The sequence below is a fragment of the Capra hircus genome, chromosome 17, assembly GCF_001704415.2.
Source record: "Capra hircus breed San Clemente chromosome 17, ASM170441v1, whole genome shotgun sequence".
In the NCBI taxonomy this organism is placed as follows: domain Eukaryota; kingdom Metazoa; phylum Chordata; class Mammalia; order Artiodactyla; family Bovidae; genus Capra; species Capra hircus.
Genome location: NC_030824.1, coordinates 64450385 through 64472376, shown reverse-complemented (window position 1 = coordinate 64472376; position 21992 = coordinate 64450385). Strand labels below are relative to the sequence as shown.

At 43.4% G+C, this 21992-nt stretch overlaps 1 protein-coding gene across 1 annotated transcript in view; it reads right to left on the bottom strand.

Annotated features, from left to right (window-relative positions):
- FAM160A1 (family with sequence similarity 160 member A1) overlaps positions 1-21440 on the bottom strand; it is a 305023-nt gene extending 283583 nt beyond the window's left edge. Inside the window, exon 1 of the mRNA XM_018061598.1 lies at positions 21126-21440. The gene's annotated coding sequence lies outside the window, so the exon portion shown is untranslated. The remainder of the gene's footprint in view (positions 1-21125) is intronic.

The following is a 21992-nucleotide window of genomic DNA, read 5'->3' as shown; positions in this document are numbered from 1 at the left end:
AAATACATTTAAAAAATGAAGGGAACCACTGAGCTGGATATTATTTTTAATCAAAAGAACAAGTGCTTTTTTTATGTGGCTTGAAAACTACTTCCAAAGACAATTCTTTAAGACTCCAAATTCTCCTTCTATGAGCAGCAGCTATGGGATAAGCAGGCAACCTCCCTAGATGACTTCTTTGAAGAGCATGTTTCGCTTTTTATGATGTCTTTAGTACTGGGATTGCACGTTTACTTAATTAGGTAACAGCTATCTCTGATTCCATTTTTTCACGTTATTCATTCATTCAACAAATATTTATAGTGCTCCTAAGTATCTGCCGAGTACTGTGCTAAGTCCTAGGAAGGTAACGGTGAGCAGGCCTCTCTACCTGCCTCATGAAGACAATTTACAGAAGCACACAAATTATAACCAGTAAGTCAATCCAATGGGAGAAAAAAAAAAGACATAGGGTGACGCAAAAACCTATTAGAAATTACTAAAGAAGACAATGAGCTGATACAAAGAAACTTTATTTAACACTTCATGAAGTGGACAGTCTCCTTGTGGAAACTGTAAAATGGGGCAGAAGACTGGAAGCTTTCACAGGATAAAGAATAAAGAACAGGGAAGGGAAACACGGAAAACATTGGTGACACCCCGGGCCATGCATTCACCCTTGTCTGGAGCGGGAAGTCTCAGCGCTGACCTGGCGCCTGCAGACTGACGGACTAGTTACACTCCCTGGGTTCCTGGTCAAGCAGAGCAGATGCAGGGACACTTTATTGTTGTTGTTCAGTTGCTAGTCATGTGCAACCCTTTGTGACCCCTGGAGTGTGGCACGCCAGGGCTCTTTCTCCCTATCTCCTAGCGTTGGCTCAAACTCATGTTCACTGAGTCAGTGATGCCATCCAACCATCTCATCCTCTGTTGTCCCCTCCTCTTCCGGCACTCAATCTTTCCCAGCATCAGGGTCTTTTCCAATGAGTTGACTCTTCGCATCAGCTGGCCAATGTACTGGAGCATCAGCTTTAGCATCAGCCCTTCTAATGAATATTCAGGATTGATTTCCTTTAGGATTGACTGGTTTGATCTTCTTGCTGTCAAGAGTCTTCTCCAGCACCACAATTAGAAAGCATCAATTCTTCAGCGCTCAGCCTTCTTTCTGGTTCAACTCTCACATCCGTACATGACTACTGAGAAAACCATAGCTTTTACTACACGGACCTTTGTTGGCAAAGTGATGTCTCTGCTTTTTAATACACTGTTTAGGTTTGTCATAGCTCTTCTTCCAAGGAGCAAGGGACACTGGAATCATCTAAGTGTCAGTTTGCAGATGGAGCACCTGGGCAGGAGTGGCTCCATCAGGGGCCTAGAAAGTTATTTTAACAAGCCTGTAACAGTGAGACCCAGCTGGTGTAAAGAGGCTTTCTAAGGAGATGTAGTGTTTTGGTTTTTGTTTTGGCTGTGCCAGTTCTTTTTGTTGCTGGGTACAGACTTTTTCTAGTTGCAGCAAGCAGGGGGCTATTCTCCAGTTGTGGTGCTCAGGCTTCTCGTTTCAGTGACTTCTCTTGCAGAGCACAGGCCCCAGGAATTCAGGATTCAGGAGTCGTGGTGCACAGGCTTAGCTTCACTACGGCATGTGGGAACTTTCCAGACCAGGGATTAAACCTGTGTCCCCTGTGCTGGCAGGCAGATTCTCATCCAGTGCACCACCGTGGAGGTCCAGAGAGTTCATCTGAACTGAAGATAATCAGCAGTTAACTCATTAAACAAAGAGCACTGCGAGGGGAAAGGTATGGAGACTGGGTGGAGTAGAGAATCATGTTTCAAGTAGCATGAACAGCATGTGCAAAGGCTCTGTGGTTTGGTTTGGTTTTTTAAGACTATGGGCACATTAAGAAATGAAAGAAAGACTGCGGTGCTAAAGCACTCACTTCAGTTCAGTTCAGTTCAGTTGCTCAGTCGTGTCCGACTCTTTGCGACCCCATGAATTGCAGCACACCAGGCCTCCCTGTCCATCACCAACTCCCGGAGTTCACTCAGACTCACGTCCATCGAGTCCGTGATGCCATCCAGCCATCCCATCCTCTGTCATCCCCTTCTCCTCCTGCCCCCAATCCCTCCCAGCATCAGAGTCTTCCAATGAGTCAACTCTTCGCATGAGGTGGCCAAAGGACTGGAGTTTCAGCTTCAGCATCATTCCCTCCAAAGAACACCCAGGGCTGATCTCCTTCAGAATGGACTGGTTGGATCTCCTTGCAGTCCAAGGGACTCTCAAGAGTCTTCTCCAACACCACAGTTCAAAAGCATCAATTCTTCGGCGCTCAGCTTTTTTCACAGTCCAACTCTCGCATCCATACATGACCACAGGAAAAACCAGAGCCTTGACTAGATGGACCTTTGTTGGCAAAGTAATGTCTCTGCTTTTGAATATGCTATCTAGGTTGGTCATAACTTTTCTTCCAAGGAGTAAGCATCTTTTAATTTCATGGCTGCAGTCACCATCTGCAGTGATTCTGGAGCCCAAAAAAATAAAGTCTGACACTGTTTCCACTGCTAAAGCACTACTTTAATACTAATGAGAATACTAGCACTGTGTGAATATTAGTGAGAATACTAGCATTGACTGAATACTAGTGAGAATACTAGTACTGCATGAATACTAGTGAGAATACTAGCATTGAGTGAATACTAGTAAGAATACTAGCATCGAGAATTGTCTCCATGCTAGTGAGAGAATGGTCCAGGATGAGGCTGGCAAAGTAGTCGGCTGGACTCCACAGAGCCTGGCACACATTAAGGATCTTCACTTACCTTAAGAGTGATGAAAGGCCTCAACTGGACTTTCAAATGGGAAGGAGGATGGGGAAGAGACACCATAAAATCAACGTTATTTAATATCACCAAGGCTGGAGTAAAGAACCAACCGGAGAGTGGACAGAAGAGAAGCAGGAAGACCAGTTAAGAAGACACTGTAATAATCTCAAGAGAGGGTGGGGATAACACAGATGAGAGAAAGGGGTGGATCTGAGAGGCACTGGATGTAAAAGCAGTGAAAGTTAGGATGGTATTCTGTGTTTGTTATTTACTCAAAGATAATACTTTCATTATCCCTGCTGCTACTGCTGCTAAGTCGCTTCAGTCGTGTCCGACTCTGTGCAGCCCCAGAGATGGCAGTCCACCAGGCTCCCCCGTCCCTGGGATTCTCCAGGCAAGAACACTGGAGTGGGTTGCCATTTCCTTCTCCAATGCATGAAAGTGAAAAGTGAAATTGAAGGCACTTCGTTTTGCCTAAGAATTACTTATTTGCTAATCACAGGAAATGGCAACCCACTCCAGTATTCTTGCCTGGAGAATCCTGTGAATGGAGGAGCCTGGTGGGCCACAGTCCCTGGGGTCGCAAAGAGTCAGACACAACTGAGCGACCGCACTTTCTTGCACTTTGCAAACCAAAACACGTAATGCAAATGTCAGAGTTCTTTTTTAACCAGGTCCCACATATTTTATCTTTTATATAAAGAAGAAAAAATAACAAAGAGAAAAGCAAGACTTAAGAAGTATTTCATTTTATGTAAAAATGTGTGTTCCTGAAAAACTGAGTTGCACCTGGGTAATAAAAGAACCCATACCTTATTACTGAGTAAATATTTTTCTTGCACAAAAACACACTAAAAAATGCAGAACAGATTCTCATGATACTATATCAAGTGAAATGTAAATCATTATCAATGATTTCCATACATCATTTCTCTTTTATTACAGGGTACATAAATCAGGTGATTTTACAACTCTAAAAGGAGGGAATGGCTGAGAGATTTAATAATCACCATCAAGTTTTATAATAAACCATTTAGTAAGCAACTAGAATGCCCAAGAGGCTTGCAGTGATTTAAATCTATTCTTTCACCAATGATTTCACTGGCTTCCTGATAATTCCCTGATGGACAGGGAAGCCTGGTGTGCTGCAGTCCATGGGGTCACAGAGTCTGAAATGACTGAGCAACTGAACTGAACTAAACTGAAAGATTTCACCCACATGGAAAAGTCATTTTTGTATCTATCTTACTATGATATGCTACTTCTAATCCACACCCTCCAAAAAAATACGGCTTTCCCGTAGGCCTGAGTTAGCTACCATGTCACAGCAATGTACTGGGTCAGCCAAAAGTGCACTCGGGTTTTTCTGTGTGGTGGTGCACGCTCAGTCGTGTCTGACTCTTTGCAACTCCATGGACTGTAGCCTGCCAGGCTCCTCTGTCCATGGAAATTTCTAGGCAAGGATACTGGAGTGGGTTGCCATTTCCTTCTCCAGGGGATCTTCCCAACCCAGGGATCAAACCTGTATCTCCTGAGTCTCCTGCATTGCAAGCAGATTCATTACCACTGAGACACCTGGGAAGCTCCAGTAAGATGGTATAAAGTTCAAAATGTAGTCACCCTTACAAACTCCATGAATACACAAAAAGCCAAATTTTGTACTGAATTTGCCCCTTGTTCTTGTGTTTGATGCACACAGGCCAATCTGGGCCATACTCAGAACAAACATAAAGGGGGAATCTGGGTTTTAGTAGTCTCATACATCAACAACAAATGTACCAGCTAAAGTTTAATGCCATGAGCTAAAAAAAAAATTTTTTAAGACAGTCTAACTTTGAGATTTTGCAACTAGATTCTACACCACTCCTTGAAAATACAGTTTCCAATTTGGAAAGAAACAGATTCAATATAAAAATCATTGAAGAAAGAATATAAAACTACAGCATGTTGATAAACTGACTTCTAAAGGCTAAATGCACATTTAAAAATGCTGCTTTTGACAACTTAAGTCACAACCCAGGCATTATTTGATTGCAGACTCTGCATATGAATTTGTTTTCTTCCTTAAAAAAAATCATTAAGCAACTAAAGTGTATGTGAAGTAACCTGAATCACCTAAAACACAGTCTTGACAGTCACTATACTTTATAACACACTTAAGCTGAATTGGGCACACAGAAATATAACTTCTGATATGCAACAACCGCTCTTTGTGGTTATTTTTAAATGTATGCCTTGAAATCTTTCCAGCACAGAGGTAAAGAAGAGAAATCATGAAAAATCTCATTATCTTTTACTTTTCAGGAAAAACAAAGTAGATTAGAATTAAGAATTAAAATCTCAAGCCTTACAAAACTAAAAAAGTAATTCACCGAAAAATATTTATTACTATTGAGCTATGCCAGTGTACTCGATATGCCAAGTCTGCTGCTCGCCTGGACATCTTACGATCACGTTAAAACACAGCTGAAAGGGGAGCCCTACAGCAAAAAGGTTGGCCCTTTCGTGATTTTACCTGCTTGACAAAGGTGTCATGATAAGTCACATGGCTCATGAGTTTCCCCAGCTGACTGTTGCTTCATGCACTCACCAGGATTTTTTTTTAATGTTTTAATTTTTTTTAATTTTTACTTTATTTTACTTCACAATACTGTATTGGTTTTTCCATACATTGACACGAATCCGCCACAGGTGTACATGAGTTCCCAATCCTGAACCCCCCTCCCACCTCCCAGCCCATATCATCTCTCTGGATCGTCCCCGTGCACCAGCCCCAAGCATCCTGTATCCTGTATCGAACACAGACTGGTGATTCATTTCTTACATGATAGTATACATGTTTCAGTGCCATTCTCCCACATCCTCCCACCCTCTCCCTCTCCCACAGAGTCCAAAAGTCCGTTCTATACATCTGTGTCTCTTTTGCTGTCTCGCATACAGGGTCATCATTACCATCTTTCTAAATTCCATATATATGTGTTAGTATACTGTATTGGTGTTTTTCTTTCTGGCTTACTTCACTCTGTATCATCGGCTCCAGTTTCATCCATCTCGTTAGAACTGATTCAAATGCATTCTTTTTAATAGCTGAGTAATACTCCATTGCGTATATGTACCACAGCTTTCTTATCCATTCATCTGCTGATGGACATCTAGGTTGTTTCCATGTCCTGGCTATTATAAACAGTGCTGCAATGAACATTGGGGTACATGTGTCTCTTTCAATTCTGGTTTCCTCGGTGCGTATGCCCAGCAGTGGGATTGCTGGGTCATAAGGCAGTTCTATTTGCAGTTTTTTAAGGAATCTCCACACTGTTCTCCATAGTGGCTGTACTAGTTTGCATTCCCACCAACAGTGTAGGAGGGCTCCCTTTTCTCCACACCCTCTCCAGCATTTATTGCTTGCAGACTTTTGGATCCCAGACGTTCTGACTGTCACCAGTATTTTAGTAAGGAAGAGTAAAGTGGGCTTTTATCTAAGACTCAGGTCTTACAATTTCTGTATTCCAAGTGAAGGGATATTCACTCACCCCCTACTTTTCTTAAGAAGTGCAAACAAGTACATCCGACAAGGTAGTGAAAACTTGAAGGATTAACGAGGATATTAGACATCTCATATGTAATTTTTTTTTTGGCCCCACACTGCAGCTAGTGGGATCTCAGCTCGCCAATCAGGGATCAAACCCAGGCCCTCAGCAGTGAGAGTGCAGAGACTGAACCACTGGTCCATCAGGGAATTCCCTAATATCTAAGGTTTATGAACAGAAAAAAAAAATGAAGTTATTTATCAGGGCTTGACATCCCTTCCAAATTCTGAAAGGAACTGACACTAAGGCATTTTGATTTACCTGCTCTGTTTGTGTTTATGTATGATGAGCTACCATCACTCAGGTCCGCAATTAACAACGTATAGCTGTTCACAACCTGCCATTCCCACTTCTTGCCTCTGCTGGATTGTTTAAAGCAAATCTCAGGACTTCCACGGTAGTCCAGTGGTTAAGACTCCGGGCTTCCACTGCAGGGGGCCCAGGTTCAACCCCTGGTCAGGAAGCTCAGATCTCACACGCCTTAAAGCATGGCCCAAATCATACACCATATCTGAGACAAGAAAAAAACGGCCCACAAATATATGTCACTTCCCAATCCCCAGATGCTCTGAATATTCGTTTATATAGGGGGGAAAATGCAGCTATAACTTTCAGTCTTAAAGAGGAATTCATCTTGGATTATCCAAGTAATGCAATCCCACGTATGCTTATAGGAAAGAGGTAGAGGAGACAAGACACAGACATACCAAGAGGAGAAAGCCACGTGAGGTGGGACAGAGATGCAGCCACAGACCAAGGGCCGCTTCCAGAGAAGAAAGAATTCTCCCCTAGCTCCGCACAGGGACCATGGCCTTGCCTACGCCTTGACTTTAGACTTCAAGCCTCCAGAACTATGAGAGGATGATTTCTGTTGTTTGATCCACCCAGTCTGTGGCAGTGTTTCCATAGTTATAGGAAACTAACAAAATATTATACAAACTGAAAATTTTTTCATCATGTATATTTAAGAAGTACTCTTTTTATTTTTTTTTAATTTTTATTTTTACTTTATTTTACTTTACAATACTGTATTGGTTTTGCCATACATTGACATGAATCCACCACGGGTGTACATGTGTTCCCAAACATGAACCCCCCTCCCACCTCCCTCCCCATAACATCTCTCTGGGTCATCACCGTGCACCAGCCCCAAGCATGCTGTATCCTGCGTCGGACATAGACTGGCAATTCGATTCTTACATGATACAGTATACATGTTTCAATGCCATTCTCCCAAATCATCCCACCCTCTCCCTCTCCCTCTGAGTCCAAAAGTCCGTTATACACATCTGTGTCTTTTTTCCTGTCTTGCATACAGGGTCGTCATTGCCATCTTTCTAAATTCCATATATATGTGTTAGTATACTGTATTGGTGTTTTTCTTTCTGGCTTACTTCACTCTGTATAATCGGCTCCAGTTTCATCCATCTCATCAGAACTGATTCAAATGTATTCTTTTTAATGGCTGAGTAATACTCCATTGTGTATGTGTACCACAGCTTTCTTATAGAAGTACTCTTTTTAAAAATAATGCCATGATCATTCCCTTTGTTAAAGTCCTTTAATGTGTCTATATCCAGAGTTTAAATTTCCCAAATTGCCTCAATTTCATATTTCTAATTTATAACTTTGTGGTGATTTAGCCAAACCAAGATACAAAAATACTTATGCCTCTTAAGTCTCAAGGCAACTTTTTTAAATATAATAAATAAATAAAAACACTTATCTGACACTGACTTTGGGGGAAAAAATAACAGTTCCTTCTTTTTCTTGCCATTTATTTACTGAACAAACAAAATAACTTGTTCTGCAGAAATATCTGCATTCTGGATTTGGCTGATCACATCTCCATGATATTTTTAAACATGGTCCCCTTTTTCCTATGCTTCTTATAAACTAGCAGTTAGAGACAAAGTCCTGATTGGAATCATATTCAGGTTTTTGATAAGCAATGTCAAATGGTTCTATATATTTCCTATTTTATGCAATTAGGGGGCACATATTTACTTTTTTCTCTTTTTGTAACATTAACATTGATTGGTGGGTACAGGGATTCTCTGTCTGATGTTATCAATTATAAAGTTTCCAACTGCCCTTTGACCTAGGTTTCAGGAGTCACTGACAATCATTCCCTAGGTTGTTATTTGATCATGGGTAATAAAATGGTAGTATTTTCTTTATGTCATTCTTTCTGCACTTATGGGTTGGAATTCTAAAAATCAGGTTTTTGTACAAACCACTTGTTGGTTCCTCTGAAATACAGCATTGGTTTTTTTAAAAACAGGAAAAGTAAGGTAAGTGCTTGATAACACCTTTTTAAGGTAGTATCAGACAGATACCTGCCTCTTGACTATTAAGACTACCCTGGTCTGACTCAATGAGTGTAACTTCTCAAGTGCACTCCACGTAGTCCTCAAGTTACCAGTTCAAATACTCCACCTACAATATGAAACCTATTTTCAAAGAACAAAAGGCAGGACCCAACATGACTTTGTCGATTTGATGTCGATTCTCAGGATTTACGCCCAATCAGACCAGTCCAAACTCTTCAACCAGCCCCATCGAACCAGTCTGCCTGCGGCTGACAGATCCTGTCTCACTGGTGCAGCCCATCTTCTCATTCTGGACTTGGCCCCTTTGGCTGGTGCTCTGCACACCTGACGCTCTCCCTGCAACCAGCTCAAGCTGTCCTGTTTGCCCTCAGCAGTAGACACAGCTCCTGCTCCTGCATCCAGCACCCACCCTTCTTCAGAGAATGGCACGACCCTTCTTCCAGGAGACTGCTCCTTTTCCCCACTCAAACAATGTGTTTCTAGATGGGGCTGCCAATTACCAGATAACGTGTGCCGCCGGCCACAGGGAAAAGGGTACCATCCAAGGGAGGTCAACCAGAGGCAGCCCCGGGATTCTGAGATGTAGATTAAAAGCTCAGGCCCTCTTTCTGGGTGATCCTTGGCTTTCGGGCAGCCATGCCCTCAGCCACATGGAGAAAACTGACCCAGAGAGAAGTAGAGGGAAAAAAAACTGACCCAGAGAGAAGTAGGGAGAAGTAGGGAAAAGACATGGAGACTCTCAGTGGTACAGGAGTTTCCAGCTCTGGCTTCCAATACCTCCTTCACTTCTCTCATACCTTTGACCATGTGAGTCAATAAATTCCCTTTCCATATAGTTGAAATTTCTAATAACTTACAACCAAAGGAATCCTAACACAATCCTCACCACAGTGACCTCTACATTTCTGGTTTCTTATACTCATTTTCTGTACAAATAACACTTAATCACAAGCTGTCCTAATTTTTTGTGTGTGTCAAATACATCTCTGTCAACATCTTTTGTGGCCTTGCAGACATATTAACTCATAACTTTTGAAAGAATCCCACTAACAATCCCTAGAAGAGTGCTAACAGAGATTTAGTACATAAATAACAATTACCATGTACTGATCATTACTTACATGGTAAGCATTTCAGATGTGTTATCTTATTTAACCCTCAAGGAAAATTCCTGCGGGGGGTGGTGCATTATAAACTTGGGCTTCCCCAATGGCCCAAGTGGTAAAGAATCCACCTGCCAATACAGGAGACGCAGGAGATGTAGGTTTAATCCCTGGGTCAGAAGATCCCCTGGAGGATGAACGGCAACCCACTGCAGTATTCTTGCCTGGAGAATCCCATGGACAGAGGAGCCTGGTGGCTACAGTCCATGGGGTCGTGGAGTCAGACGTGACTGAGCACAAAAACATAAAGAAGCTAAGGTTCATCCCAGGAAAGCAACAGGTTCACAGACACAATTATTAAATAGCAAGGCAGCGGTCTGAGCCAGATTTGTGTCCAAACTGCACCTTCTCTTCACCATGCCCATGTTGCCTCCCACAACAATAAATACTTGCTAATTAACTTACCAGAGAGTATAACTCACCAAAGGCCTCCATTTAACCCCTGACTCTCCACTGACCTCAAAGTACATGCCCTTCATCATTAAGCACAGCCTTAATATATGGATGCATAAATAAATGAGCCATATGAAAATAAGTACCTTGAAAAAGTTATAATACAATTTCTCCAAAATTACTACTGGCAGCCTGAAGATGAAATGCTGGCATTCCTCTTAAGGAAGAGGTAAAAGGATGAATATTTAAGACCCCTCTGCCTGAACAAGATGTATACAACTCCCCTGGCGGTGATATTTCAAAGCAGCAAAAGGAGATTGGTGAGAGCCTGTCGCTGTGAGACACGCCTTCATCTCTGCAATTGCTCAGAGGAATATTCTTGTGTCATCATTAGACATTAATAGTTATTGAGCACTCCCATGGCTTGGAGGCAAGAACAGAAGCCCTTTAGGAAGAAAATGGCTCCATCTTCTTAGCTCAGTGATGACAGACCAGGAGGACAGGAACAGCAGTTTACTGACAGAGAACCCCAAAATCCCCAGTTCCCATCTCTACACGATCTGCACTCTTCAGGCCAAGGTTTTCGATTCCCTGCTTCTGTGTCCAACTGCTGCTGGAACTACTCTATTAAACTAACTTCAAGGCAACAACTGTTTTCAGCATCTGCCCATGGACTTTCCAATGAGAAGTGTCCCATACACGTGTTGGTGTGTCTCTTTTTTTTTCCTTCCTCACTTTTTCCACTCTACTTGGGGGCCTTATACCATACATACACTCTTCTGAGGAAGACAGTGATTGCTCCTAAGAAGGCCAGAGCTGCTATCAAAGAGGCGTGCTCCTTAGTTATACGTTGGCAAGAGCAGAGCCAAGGGGTATGCCCAGCACACACTGGAGAATGGCTGTACCCCTTGACGGCACGGGACTTTGCTAACCTGCACGCTCTGGTGAAAGACGAGCCCTGAAGCACTCAGTACCACGACAGACACAAAAGAACTTCAGATGAGACTCTGTGCGACAGTGCTCTTCAAGCCGTGAACAGCCAGGAGACTCTAAATCACTCCTGCTGTAGATGCGGCGGCAACAAAGGCAACGACCTGGCGAACAGGTGGGTATGTGATTTGAAGCCTGACTCGGTCTGGACGTGCTAAGTCGCTTCAGTCACGCTAGACTCTTTGCGACCCTATGGACTGTAGCCTGCCAGGCTCCTCTGTCCATGGAATTTTCCAGCTAAGAACACTGGAGTGGGCGTCCTGCCCTCCTCCGGGGAATCTTCCCAACCCAGGGATTGAACCCTTGTCTCTGATGTCTCCTACATGGGCAGGCAGGTGTTTTACCACAAGTGCCACCTGGGAAGCCCAGCTCTGAATAGACGGGACCTTCAGTAATAAGAAGGGAAAAAGGAAGAGGGGCCAACGGGATTTAACAGAAAGCCCAGACAACCAGGGGTGTGAAGAGTTTTCAAGACAGCAAGCTCCCGATGACCTCCGTGGTGGCTGGCTAACTGGCTAAGCCACCAGTGGCTAAGACTCCGCGCTCCCAATGCAGGGGGCCTGGGTTTGATCCCTGGGCACAGAACTAGATTCTGTCTGACACGACTGAAGATCCTGTGTGCCGCAATGAAGAAACAGTGCAGCCAAATACATAATTTTTTTTAATCTTTGAAAAAAAAAAGACAGCAAACTCTCAATCAATTCAACAAACACTTTACTGAATGGCAGGCATTGGTCTACATCTTGGGACACAGCCAGAGAGAGTCAAAACTAATTCAGCAGAGATCCCTGCCCTTCGTGGAGCTTTATGTTCTTATTTGGGGGTTAACTGATAAACAATACACAAAGTAAATAAGTAACTTGTAATATGTTAGAAAACAAGTGCAGGACAGCAGAGGAAGGGGGAAGGAATGTACAGAGGATCTGTAATACTCTGAGATTAAAAGACACACCAAAGTGCATAAGGGGGTCAGATTTGCAATGATGTTCCTCAAAAACTACATTCAACTGCAGGAGAAATGAGGAAAATCAGAGTTTGAAGGAAATGTGCATAAAATTGGAAAACCCAAACTGCCTAGGAACACAGAGCTCTTTTTCCATATTTCGTCTTCTTGACCCTTGCTCAAAATCATTGACACCAACATGCTACATAATATAATTATGGAGGAAGATACGAAATAACTTCACCATGGGCAGAGCAAAGGGAGTCGCAAGAGACAAAAGCATAGCAGAAGAGAGCAAAGACAGTTGCAAACCAGTACTTCAGGAAAGGGCTAATTCAACAGAACTTTAAATATGGCTCAACTTTTTCTTAGGAAAAGTTAGCTCTAGGTCAAGGACGACGTATAAGTTTTGTTTCTAGTAACAACTCCAAACAACTGGCAGAGTCTCCCTGGAGCGCCGCTCTGATAAAGAGTTCTGAGTCCTGTGGGCAATGAGCTAGACATTTCTTCCCTGGGCACAAGGTTGGGGGCAGAGCACACATGCCCCATACTTGCCTCTCCTTCCTTGGTAGAGCTTAGTGCTTTAAAAGAAAGTCAGCAAACACTGACCACCTTCTATGTGAAGCAAAACCAAGAACAGTGGAGGATTTGCAGTACAGAGCTTGACCCGAGTCCTCATGGAGTTTATAACTGGGGATAAGAATAATTGTATAAAAGATTTTTTAACACTAGAAAACTAATGACTAAATTCCTAAAATTTCAGTACAGAGATTCAGATGCCAGGAAACTGCTACAGGAGAAGATAGCCAAGAAAGGCTTAATGGAGGACACAGGCTCGGAACTGGATTTGAAGAATTCACATCACCAAGATAGGAAAGAGGAAGCACCAGTCCCATCAGAGAGAGTGGGAAAGGTGTGCTCAGGAATGAAGAACAGATCAGCACGGCAGCCTGAGCAGAGGGCCTGCAGGGGGCACACCACACATGCCTCGAGTGTTAGGGATCGCCAGGGAAACAGACCAGCCGAAGACATACAGATAAGGGAGGTGGACAGACGCAGAGAACAAACATGGACACCAACGGGAGAAAGGGGTGGGGTGGGATGAACTGGGACGCCGGGACTGACATATTTACACTCCTATGTATAAAATATATAACTAATGGGAACCTGCTGGATAGCGCAGGGAACTCTAGTCCGTGCTCTGTGGTGACCTAAATGGGAAAGAAATCCCAAACAGAAGGGATGTGTGTACACATACAGCTGATTCTCTTTGCTATGGAGCAGAAAGTGACACAACATTGTAAAGCAACTATACGCCACTAAAGATTTTAAAAATAAATCAAGGATGTATATTTTCATATATATATATAAACACACAGAAAGGTTTATTGTAAGGAATTGGCTCATGCAATTAACAAAGGCTGAGAAGTCCCAAGATCTAAATTCTCCCTTCCTCAGCCTTTCTGTTCAATTCAGGTCTTCAGTGGACTGAATGAGGCCCGTCCACAACAGAAAGGCCCTACTTTCAGCAGAAAGACTGCTCAGTCTACCAATTCCAGTGTCAAGCTCATCTAGAAACAACCTCACAGACACACCCAAAACAATGTTTAACCAAATAAATCCCTGGACAACCTGTCACCCAATCAATTAAATCTGGCACCTAAATTTAGCCGTTATACCTTGAACTGACTTATTACTCAGTAGGCAACAAGGACCATGATTAGTGACATAAACAAAGCTGTACTTTATAGAATCAGACCAATCATGGCATGAAATGGATCACAGAAAGAAAAACTGGAAATGAAAACAAGGCAAAACACATTCTAACTGCCCATGTGATGATAAGACGCAGACCGTGAACAACACACACGTACGGGATTCTGTTCACAATAAGGTTCTCAGCCAGGTGACTCAGAGGAGTTACTCTTGTCATCCTATAGTTTAATAGGATGTCAGGATCCAAATAAAGACCTATGCAGCAGGAACTGGAGAAGCAAGCCTAGGATTTCAAAGGTCAGCAATGAGGATGCAGATTTAGGGATCACCTGTGCAGGGGACGGAGCCAAGTTGAGCGTTTGCTCCAGGAGTGCCCCCCACGACAGAAGCCCAAAGGACAGCAGGTTGAATCAGTCAGGCTTGAGTCAGAAAGTCGTTTTGTGATTCACTGTGGAGGAATGACCACTCCTAGGTGGCACACTAATTCTAAAACATGATCAAGAGGTAGGATGACTTTAGGAGGAAAAAAGGGAGAAGCAATACAACCAGCCCCCAAACAACCAAAACACAGCTTACAGGCTGATTCACCAAGAGCGACTGCAGGGTCCACTTTCCAAATCAGACACACAAAGTCCTCAACGTGCACCCAGTGGAGAAGTACAAGGAGGAAACTGAAAGACAAACTTCATCAAGCTGAAATTAGCATTAACCATTAAGTTTTTAACACAGCTCGAGTAAAGGGCACATCGTCCAGCATTTCCTGAAGCAAATCAAGGTCAGTGAAAGTCCTGTTGCCACTTTTTTCATAAACATTACTGCATCTTGCTTAAAATAAGGAAAGTGTAAACATTCTGAAATATATCACAAACAGGAGGGATTTTAAATATTCAACTTATTTAAAAAGTGACAGTGTTAGAGAACAGGCAATAACTAAGACTAATACACAAGATATGTTTCATCTTCCCACCAAAAAACCCCAAAATGTAAGAACTATATACAAGCAATGAAGTTTTATCTGTATCCTAAAAAATTCTTAATTTATTAAGAAATTTTTCATATAAAAGACATCAAGAAGCATTTTTCCTAATAAAATAAACATGGGCAGATATCATCTTAATTTTAAGGGTGCACCAAATATTTATGCTAAACGACCTAGTGATGATCATATTTTTAAAGTATAGCTTATATTACTTATGCATAAATACACACATGTATTACACACAAGTGTGTGTATATACACACACAGGGTATGTGTGTATATATATATATAAGTGTGCATGTGTGTACATTTATATTTGTTAAGATGTTTTTATACTCATTCTAATATGTTACAAAGAAAATCATGAATGAACTCCAAGTACAAGTTCCATGAAGACAAACAAAACAGAAGGTATTCATCCTGAGGAATGAAACATAATCCTCTAATTGAATGGTCATGAACAAAGCTTGGACTCCATGAAAATATTAATCAGCTCTCTAAGATGACCAATAAAAACTCTGCCACAGGAAGTGCTGAAATGTTCCTGCTTCAGTGAGCCTAGGTCATGAAATTCAGCCAAAGTAATTACATTTCACGTTTGCCACACACAGATGAGTAAAATTAGTTCCTGGGACTTTCTACAGGTCTAAAGATCTTAAAATTGACCCATAACCAATACTTCAACAGAGGTAAATTTTCATACAAGAAGAGGAGCTAAAACACACTCACTCTGCACTCTGCAAAGCCTAGTGGATTCCCTGAACTCCTTAATGGCATGTCCTAGAATAATGTTCTTTAAAAAAAATTTTTTTTAACTATCCTCCATAAAAAGTAATTAGCAGCTCATCCAACAACTGCAGAGTATTTTTAGAGCTGTTATCAATTACCATATTCTCTTGGGGAAAATATTAAAACCAAAAAAATCTGAAATGAGGTGAGCCTCACCTAAAAGCTTAGTGCCTTTTGTTACGATGACCTTTTGTTTCGGAGTCTGCTCATATATTAATAATTTCTATCTTTGGTCCAATATATTCAAAAATAAAAAAGCCACTAATATAGTTTAAAACGTAGAGACACTACTGGAGGAAGTATAAATTAGAGATATTTAACTTTGCATCCCTCTGACTCTTTCACAGACCTTTCCTACCCAAGTGTACAAAGATATACTTTCAAGGATGTTCTGCAAAGTATTATTCTTACTACGGGAAAATGGGAAACCCCCCACATTTCCAACAATAGGAAATTGTTTAAATCACCTGTGAGGCAATACTACACAGTATGATCTGTATGTATGGCTATGGAAACATTTTCAATGCATATTAAGTTAAAAATTAAGTTGAAAGTTGTGCTATTTTACCCCGACTTGTTATTAAAACCACAATTATAAATATATTTTAATTTAGGAAAATTTGGGGGAACTTTCTCTAGAATACAACATCACAGTGCACGTTTAATTTTCAACATTACATACTTCTGTAGTGTTTGAATGTTGAATATGTATTGTGTGTATAATCAGAAAAAATAAAAGTTTTCTTTTAAGTTGGTGATATAATTTTGGAGGGAAAGTAGAAAATCTCATGTATAAAGAAAATAGAAATCTTGGAGTGTTAAAAACTTTTCTATTATAGTTCTGCTGTATCACCTGCCTCGGCCTCTCTCTTGGAAGACCATTGTTTCCTTATTCTCAGGATTTCAAAATTAAGCAACATACATAGATATCAGAAAGACCTTCTTATCATCTCCCATTAGTAATAGCTTCTCAAGATTAAAGTTTAGGCCAAACTCCAGTATTTACCAAACGCAACTGAGTAACACTGTCAATTTCTTAATAGCTGCAGACAGACTGCAAAAGTGTCTCTCAGTTCAGTTCAGTTCAGTCGCTCAATCGTGTCCGACTCTTTGCGACCCCATGAACCGCAGCACGCCAGGCCTCCCTGTCCATCACCAACTCCTGGAGTTCACTCAGACTCACGTCCATCGAGTCAATGATGCCATCCAGCCATCTCATCCTCTGTCATCCTCTTCTCCTCCTGCCCCCAATCCCTCCCTGGGATTTCTTTGGAAGGAATGATGCTAAAGCTGAAACTCCAGTACTTTGGCCACCTCATGTGAAGAGTTGACTCATTGGAAAAAAGTGTCTCTAATCCTAATTAAAAGTTATTATAGGCCTGGGGGGCTTCTGTCTATGGGGTCGCACAGAGTCGGACACGACTGAAGCGACTTAGCAGCGGCAGCAGCAACCTCAAAAGTGTACAGATTATGCAGACTTTGAAATTCTGAAGCACTTTTGTGATAGAAATATGAGGAATTAGAGACAATTACCTATTTTGAATCCACAGTCCAACAACCTAATCAAACGCTGTAAAAAGCAGACAGAAAGGAGAAGGGAGCAATGCCTGGAAAGCTGACTGAGGAATCACAAGCACGGAGGAAAAGTTCCACCTGCCTGGGGAAGGGTGTGAACCTGGGAGACTTTAGCAAAACAACTCAACTATATTTCAATTTCCTCACCTACAAGATGAAAGGGCTGGAAATAAACAATCTCTGGGGTCTCTTTTGACTTTAAAATTCGAAAAACAAACCTTTACTCTTTCCTTGCCAAAGAAGACCTAAAAAAGCAATACACATGTACACAGCATAAAATATAAGGTATAAGGTTATAAGGTACTTGGCCAAAATCAGCAGAGTCCTGCCTGGCTCCTCCTCACCCTTGAGTTCCACTCTCCAAAAGAAGCCCTTTCAATTCTTTTAGATGTTTCTTCTAGTAATTAATTCCATACTTTTAAACCCCACACTTAAGTTCTATTTTCTGAATTTTTCAACTGTAGATCCTAGTCAAAGTTTCTTATGGCAACCAGTAGGGCATTTATTTACCTACCCCACCTCCTGGGGTGCAACTACACTGTTAAGATGCAAAGGATATAAAGATGACATGCATGTACACACACGTGTAAGTACGTGTTTCTACAGTCCCCCATGAGCTCACATTTTGGTTAATGAGAAATAAGACCCCATTTTGCATCCAAACCTGCACAAAATGCAGCAGAGAAAAAATTGAAAGCCTGTCCTCTAAATCAGAAGCACTGCACTTGGGTCTGAGTTCAACATATACAGGAACAAAACATGCACCTAAAAGTTTCTTATTTTCTCTGAATCTCATCTGTTTTCCTTCTGTATAATCTGAATATAATAGCACGAACTTCAAAATGGTTAAATCACAAAGCACAAATATGGTATATGCTCGGTCCCTCAGTCATGTTCCAACTCTTTGCAACCCCAGGGACTGTAGCCCGCCAGGCTCCTCTGTCTATGGGATTTTTCAGCCAAGAATACTGGAGCGGGTTGCCATTTCCTCCTGCAGGGGATCTTCCCCAACCCAGGGATCGAACCCGCATCTCTTGCATCCCCTGTACTGGCAGGAGGATTCTTTAACACTGTGCCACCAGGGAAGCCCCCATACTACATCTGATCTTAGCCAAACAGCCGAGAAGCGATGGCAAAAGCTGCCTTTTTGGTTAAGTCAGCCACCTCAAGACCCACAAAAAAGTTACTTTCTGTGACTGTCTTCACTAAGAGATCCCTATAAATGAAGTTCCTGAAGCTACTGGTCACTTGAGCACTGTTCTGTGTAGGCTAAAAACTAAGAGGCAGACGTCATCGAGAGTAAGAGTGAAGTAAAGGTGTTCACTCTTCACACAAGTGTGAGAAGTAAGGGTGAAGTAAATCATGTTCCACGGCCAAAATCTGAGGGGCCAGCTCTTCCAAGGGCCTATGTATCACCCAATGAGACAAACGTGCATAGAACATCGAGCATCTAAGCAGGGATCAGAGAAAGCAACTCTGTTTTATATTTCCAGAGAGAGGGAGCTTTCTTATCAAATTCTCTTTCAAAAAGTGAAACAAGAACATCATTTCCAAAGTCACACCTCAGCCTTCTATATGATATTTCAACATTATCTGTACATCTGCTTTCTGACTTGCAGACATAATCTACTGACTTCCTATATGGCAGAAAAGAACTATGCAGAGAGTGTTTTGAACAATTTCGAGAAGTTATCACGAAGAACTGTCCAGCAGTGCATTACCAACACTGTAGTAAAACAGTCCTCTCATTTCTGGTCTTCAAAGGCCTACATTAAAAGTGATACAACCTGGGCTCCCCTGGTTGTCCAGGGGCTGACTCCACACTCTCAAAGCAAGGGGCCCCAGGTGGATGCCTGGTCAGAGAACTAGATCCCACATGCCACAACTAAAGATTTCGCATGCCATAATGAAGATCAAAGATTCCATGTGCTGAAACTAAGACCTGGCTCAGCCAAATAAATATCTTTTCTTTTACATAAAGTGATACAACTGTACTGTCTCTATTTAGGAGAAGGTAGGAAGCTAGCTGGGTAGTTGTGCCTAGATTGTGAAACCACTCTAAATCTCTCTCTGAATCTAGTTCAGTGACAGGCAGTTTCTCTTGTCTTTTCCATCTGCCCCACACAGTTAAATCCTGTTCCTAAAGCTACAGGACAAATGACAAACGGTACCCCAAACTTTATTTCAAGACAAACATGGAAACGATTTCTATGAACCTGGCAGAGAGGGGTTAACTGGAACTAAAAGAAACCAGCTTTTAATTACCTGAAAAGGTTATCTAAATCCAACAAGTATGCCACATTAAGCCGTAAATGCACAGACTGAGTCTCCTGTTCGATTTCTGTCCAGCGAAGACTGCTAAAGTTCTCCACATGTGGACTTGGGCTGTGGTACGCTACGTTTGGGCAGTTTCAGGGAAAAATGTCCTGTCCGGGGCCAGGTGTCCAAGTGAATTTGAGGTCAGGCAGGTTACCCTGCCAACCAGACATGGTACATTAAGGAGAGGAAATCTTTTTCTCTCGCTAATCAACAGGATAAAGGTGATTAAGCAGGAATTATTTTTCAATGACCTACATAATTTCATCAGGGCTGCTGTGGCTATTAGCAGAGAGCAGCTGACTTCCTAATGAGATGAATTTGATAGCAGGCCCCTTCCAGAGAAGGCAGGCAGTAGGCCCAGTCTACAGGGAAGCAACAAGTGGTGTGCACTGCTCACTCCTCCTCCTCAGGACCATCTCTCCTCCGTTTTTATTTCCTTTCTTCCACTGGGAATATTCCTCACCTTGGATGGCTAAGGTTGCAGCACCTGCTGAATGGTGGAAGCTGGGTCTATTTTTTGTTTCATTTTTATTTTAGACTGGAATATAGTTATTTACAATGTTGTGTTAGTTTCAAGTGTACAGCAAAGTGATTCAGTTATACACATTCATATATGCATTCTTTTTTCAGATTCTTTTCCCATTTTAGTTATTACAGAATATTGGGAAGAATTCCCTGTGCACCCAGTTGGATCCATCCATTCATAACACAGCAGGATAAATTAGGAGTCTTGGATTAACAAAACCCGGCTCTATTAAGAATGGATGGATCCAAGTGGGTGGGACAGAACTGGGCTAATTCATTAGACCTGCCCACTTGATTCCCAAAGTCCCCAGAAACAAGACTACCTACCCCTGCCATCAACACCTGGCTCTGGCTGGGCTCTTGAAATAGGACAGCAGTTCCACTCCCGAGAAGAAGTGGAATTATAACAAAGGACCTTTGTTAAGGTCGAAGCAGGACACACACACACACACACACACACACACACACCATCATCATCACCGTCAATAATAACTACGACTTGAAAGCAATTTCATTAGAGAACTTGATGAAATTGAGCAAAAGCCACCCAACGAGTAAGTCCTCACACCTGGCAAGTACTGCAAACTTCAGAGTGGCACCGCCTCTGCCTCTGGTATAAAAGCGACAAGGTCTAGAGAGCAAAACTGAGCCCGAGACCTCTTCGCCTTTGCCTGCTCCTCCCGTAGGATTCAGCTCTCCGGCCCCAGGGACCAAGAAAAGGGTGGAGAGCCCTAATGCCACCCTTCTCCGTCAAAACAAGCTAGCTCTCTCTCCCCCGGGATCAGTCACCGAGTAACGCCCGGTCCCGCGGCTCGGGGAGCCAACCTCCTCCCCGCCGCGCCTGGCCCGACACGGAGACCTTGTCTGGGCTATTCCCAAGGGCCCGCTCCCAATTCCTGCGCCTCCCTCCCGGTCGGAGAGCTCGGGAAGAGGCGCTTCTGCTCTCCCGCTTCCCACAACCCCTAAAGCAAGAGAGCCCCTCAAGCGCAAGTCTCAGAACCGCGCGCCACGTACCTGTCAGGGGCCGCGGCTCCTCCTCCCGAGGGCGCGGTGCGGGGACAGTGCAGAAAGTTTGTGCCGCTGCCCGCGCCGGACGCCGAGAGGAAGGGGGAGCGGGCTCCTCGCCGGGTCCGGGACAGTCCGCTCCGCTCCCGGGCCGGCCGACGCTCGCAGATCTCTGCTCGGCTCCCCCCTGCCCGGCTCCAAGTCGACAGCGGCTCCCCGGGAAAGGACGAGGCGGGAGAAGGTCCGAGCGCAACTCGCCGACGGTGCGTCAGCGGGCGGCGGAGTCGCGCCGCTCCCCGGCTCCCCCGCCCCCCTACCCCGCGCCCTCGGGAGCGCAGGCGGGGCTCGGCCGGGGAGGGGCCCAACCTGCCAGGCCGGCCCTGGGGAGCGCCCCGCCCCTCCGGCCCCGCCCCTCGAAGGCCCCGCCCCTGCCTCCGCCCCTGCCCCCTGAGCGTGGCCGCCAGGTGCGGGGTGGAGAGGGGTGGGGTCGGCTGCGACGTGGCCCCGGCGCCCGTTGCCAAGGTGAAGGAGGCGGAGCCTCTGAGGGAAAGTTTCCACCGAAACTTGAACCCCGGGGAATGGAGGACACCTCGCCCTTGGGGACTCGTCTATCGCTGGAACTACACCACTTCACGAACACACACACACACACACACAACCTTTACAATCGTGCCAAAAGGCTCATTACTTGGGTTTTGCTGAGTGGAGAACGTGAGACACCTCCATGCAACACGCACTCTGTGAGTATAGGTGTACGTGTCACAGTTCACTGGCAGTTTTCCCCCAAATATGAGGGCTCCTTAATTGGACAGTTCAACAGCGAAAAGAAACTTCCCCATTTCACAACTCCTCGGAAAATGAGAGAGCAGGTTGGGA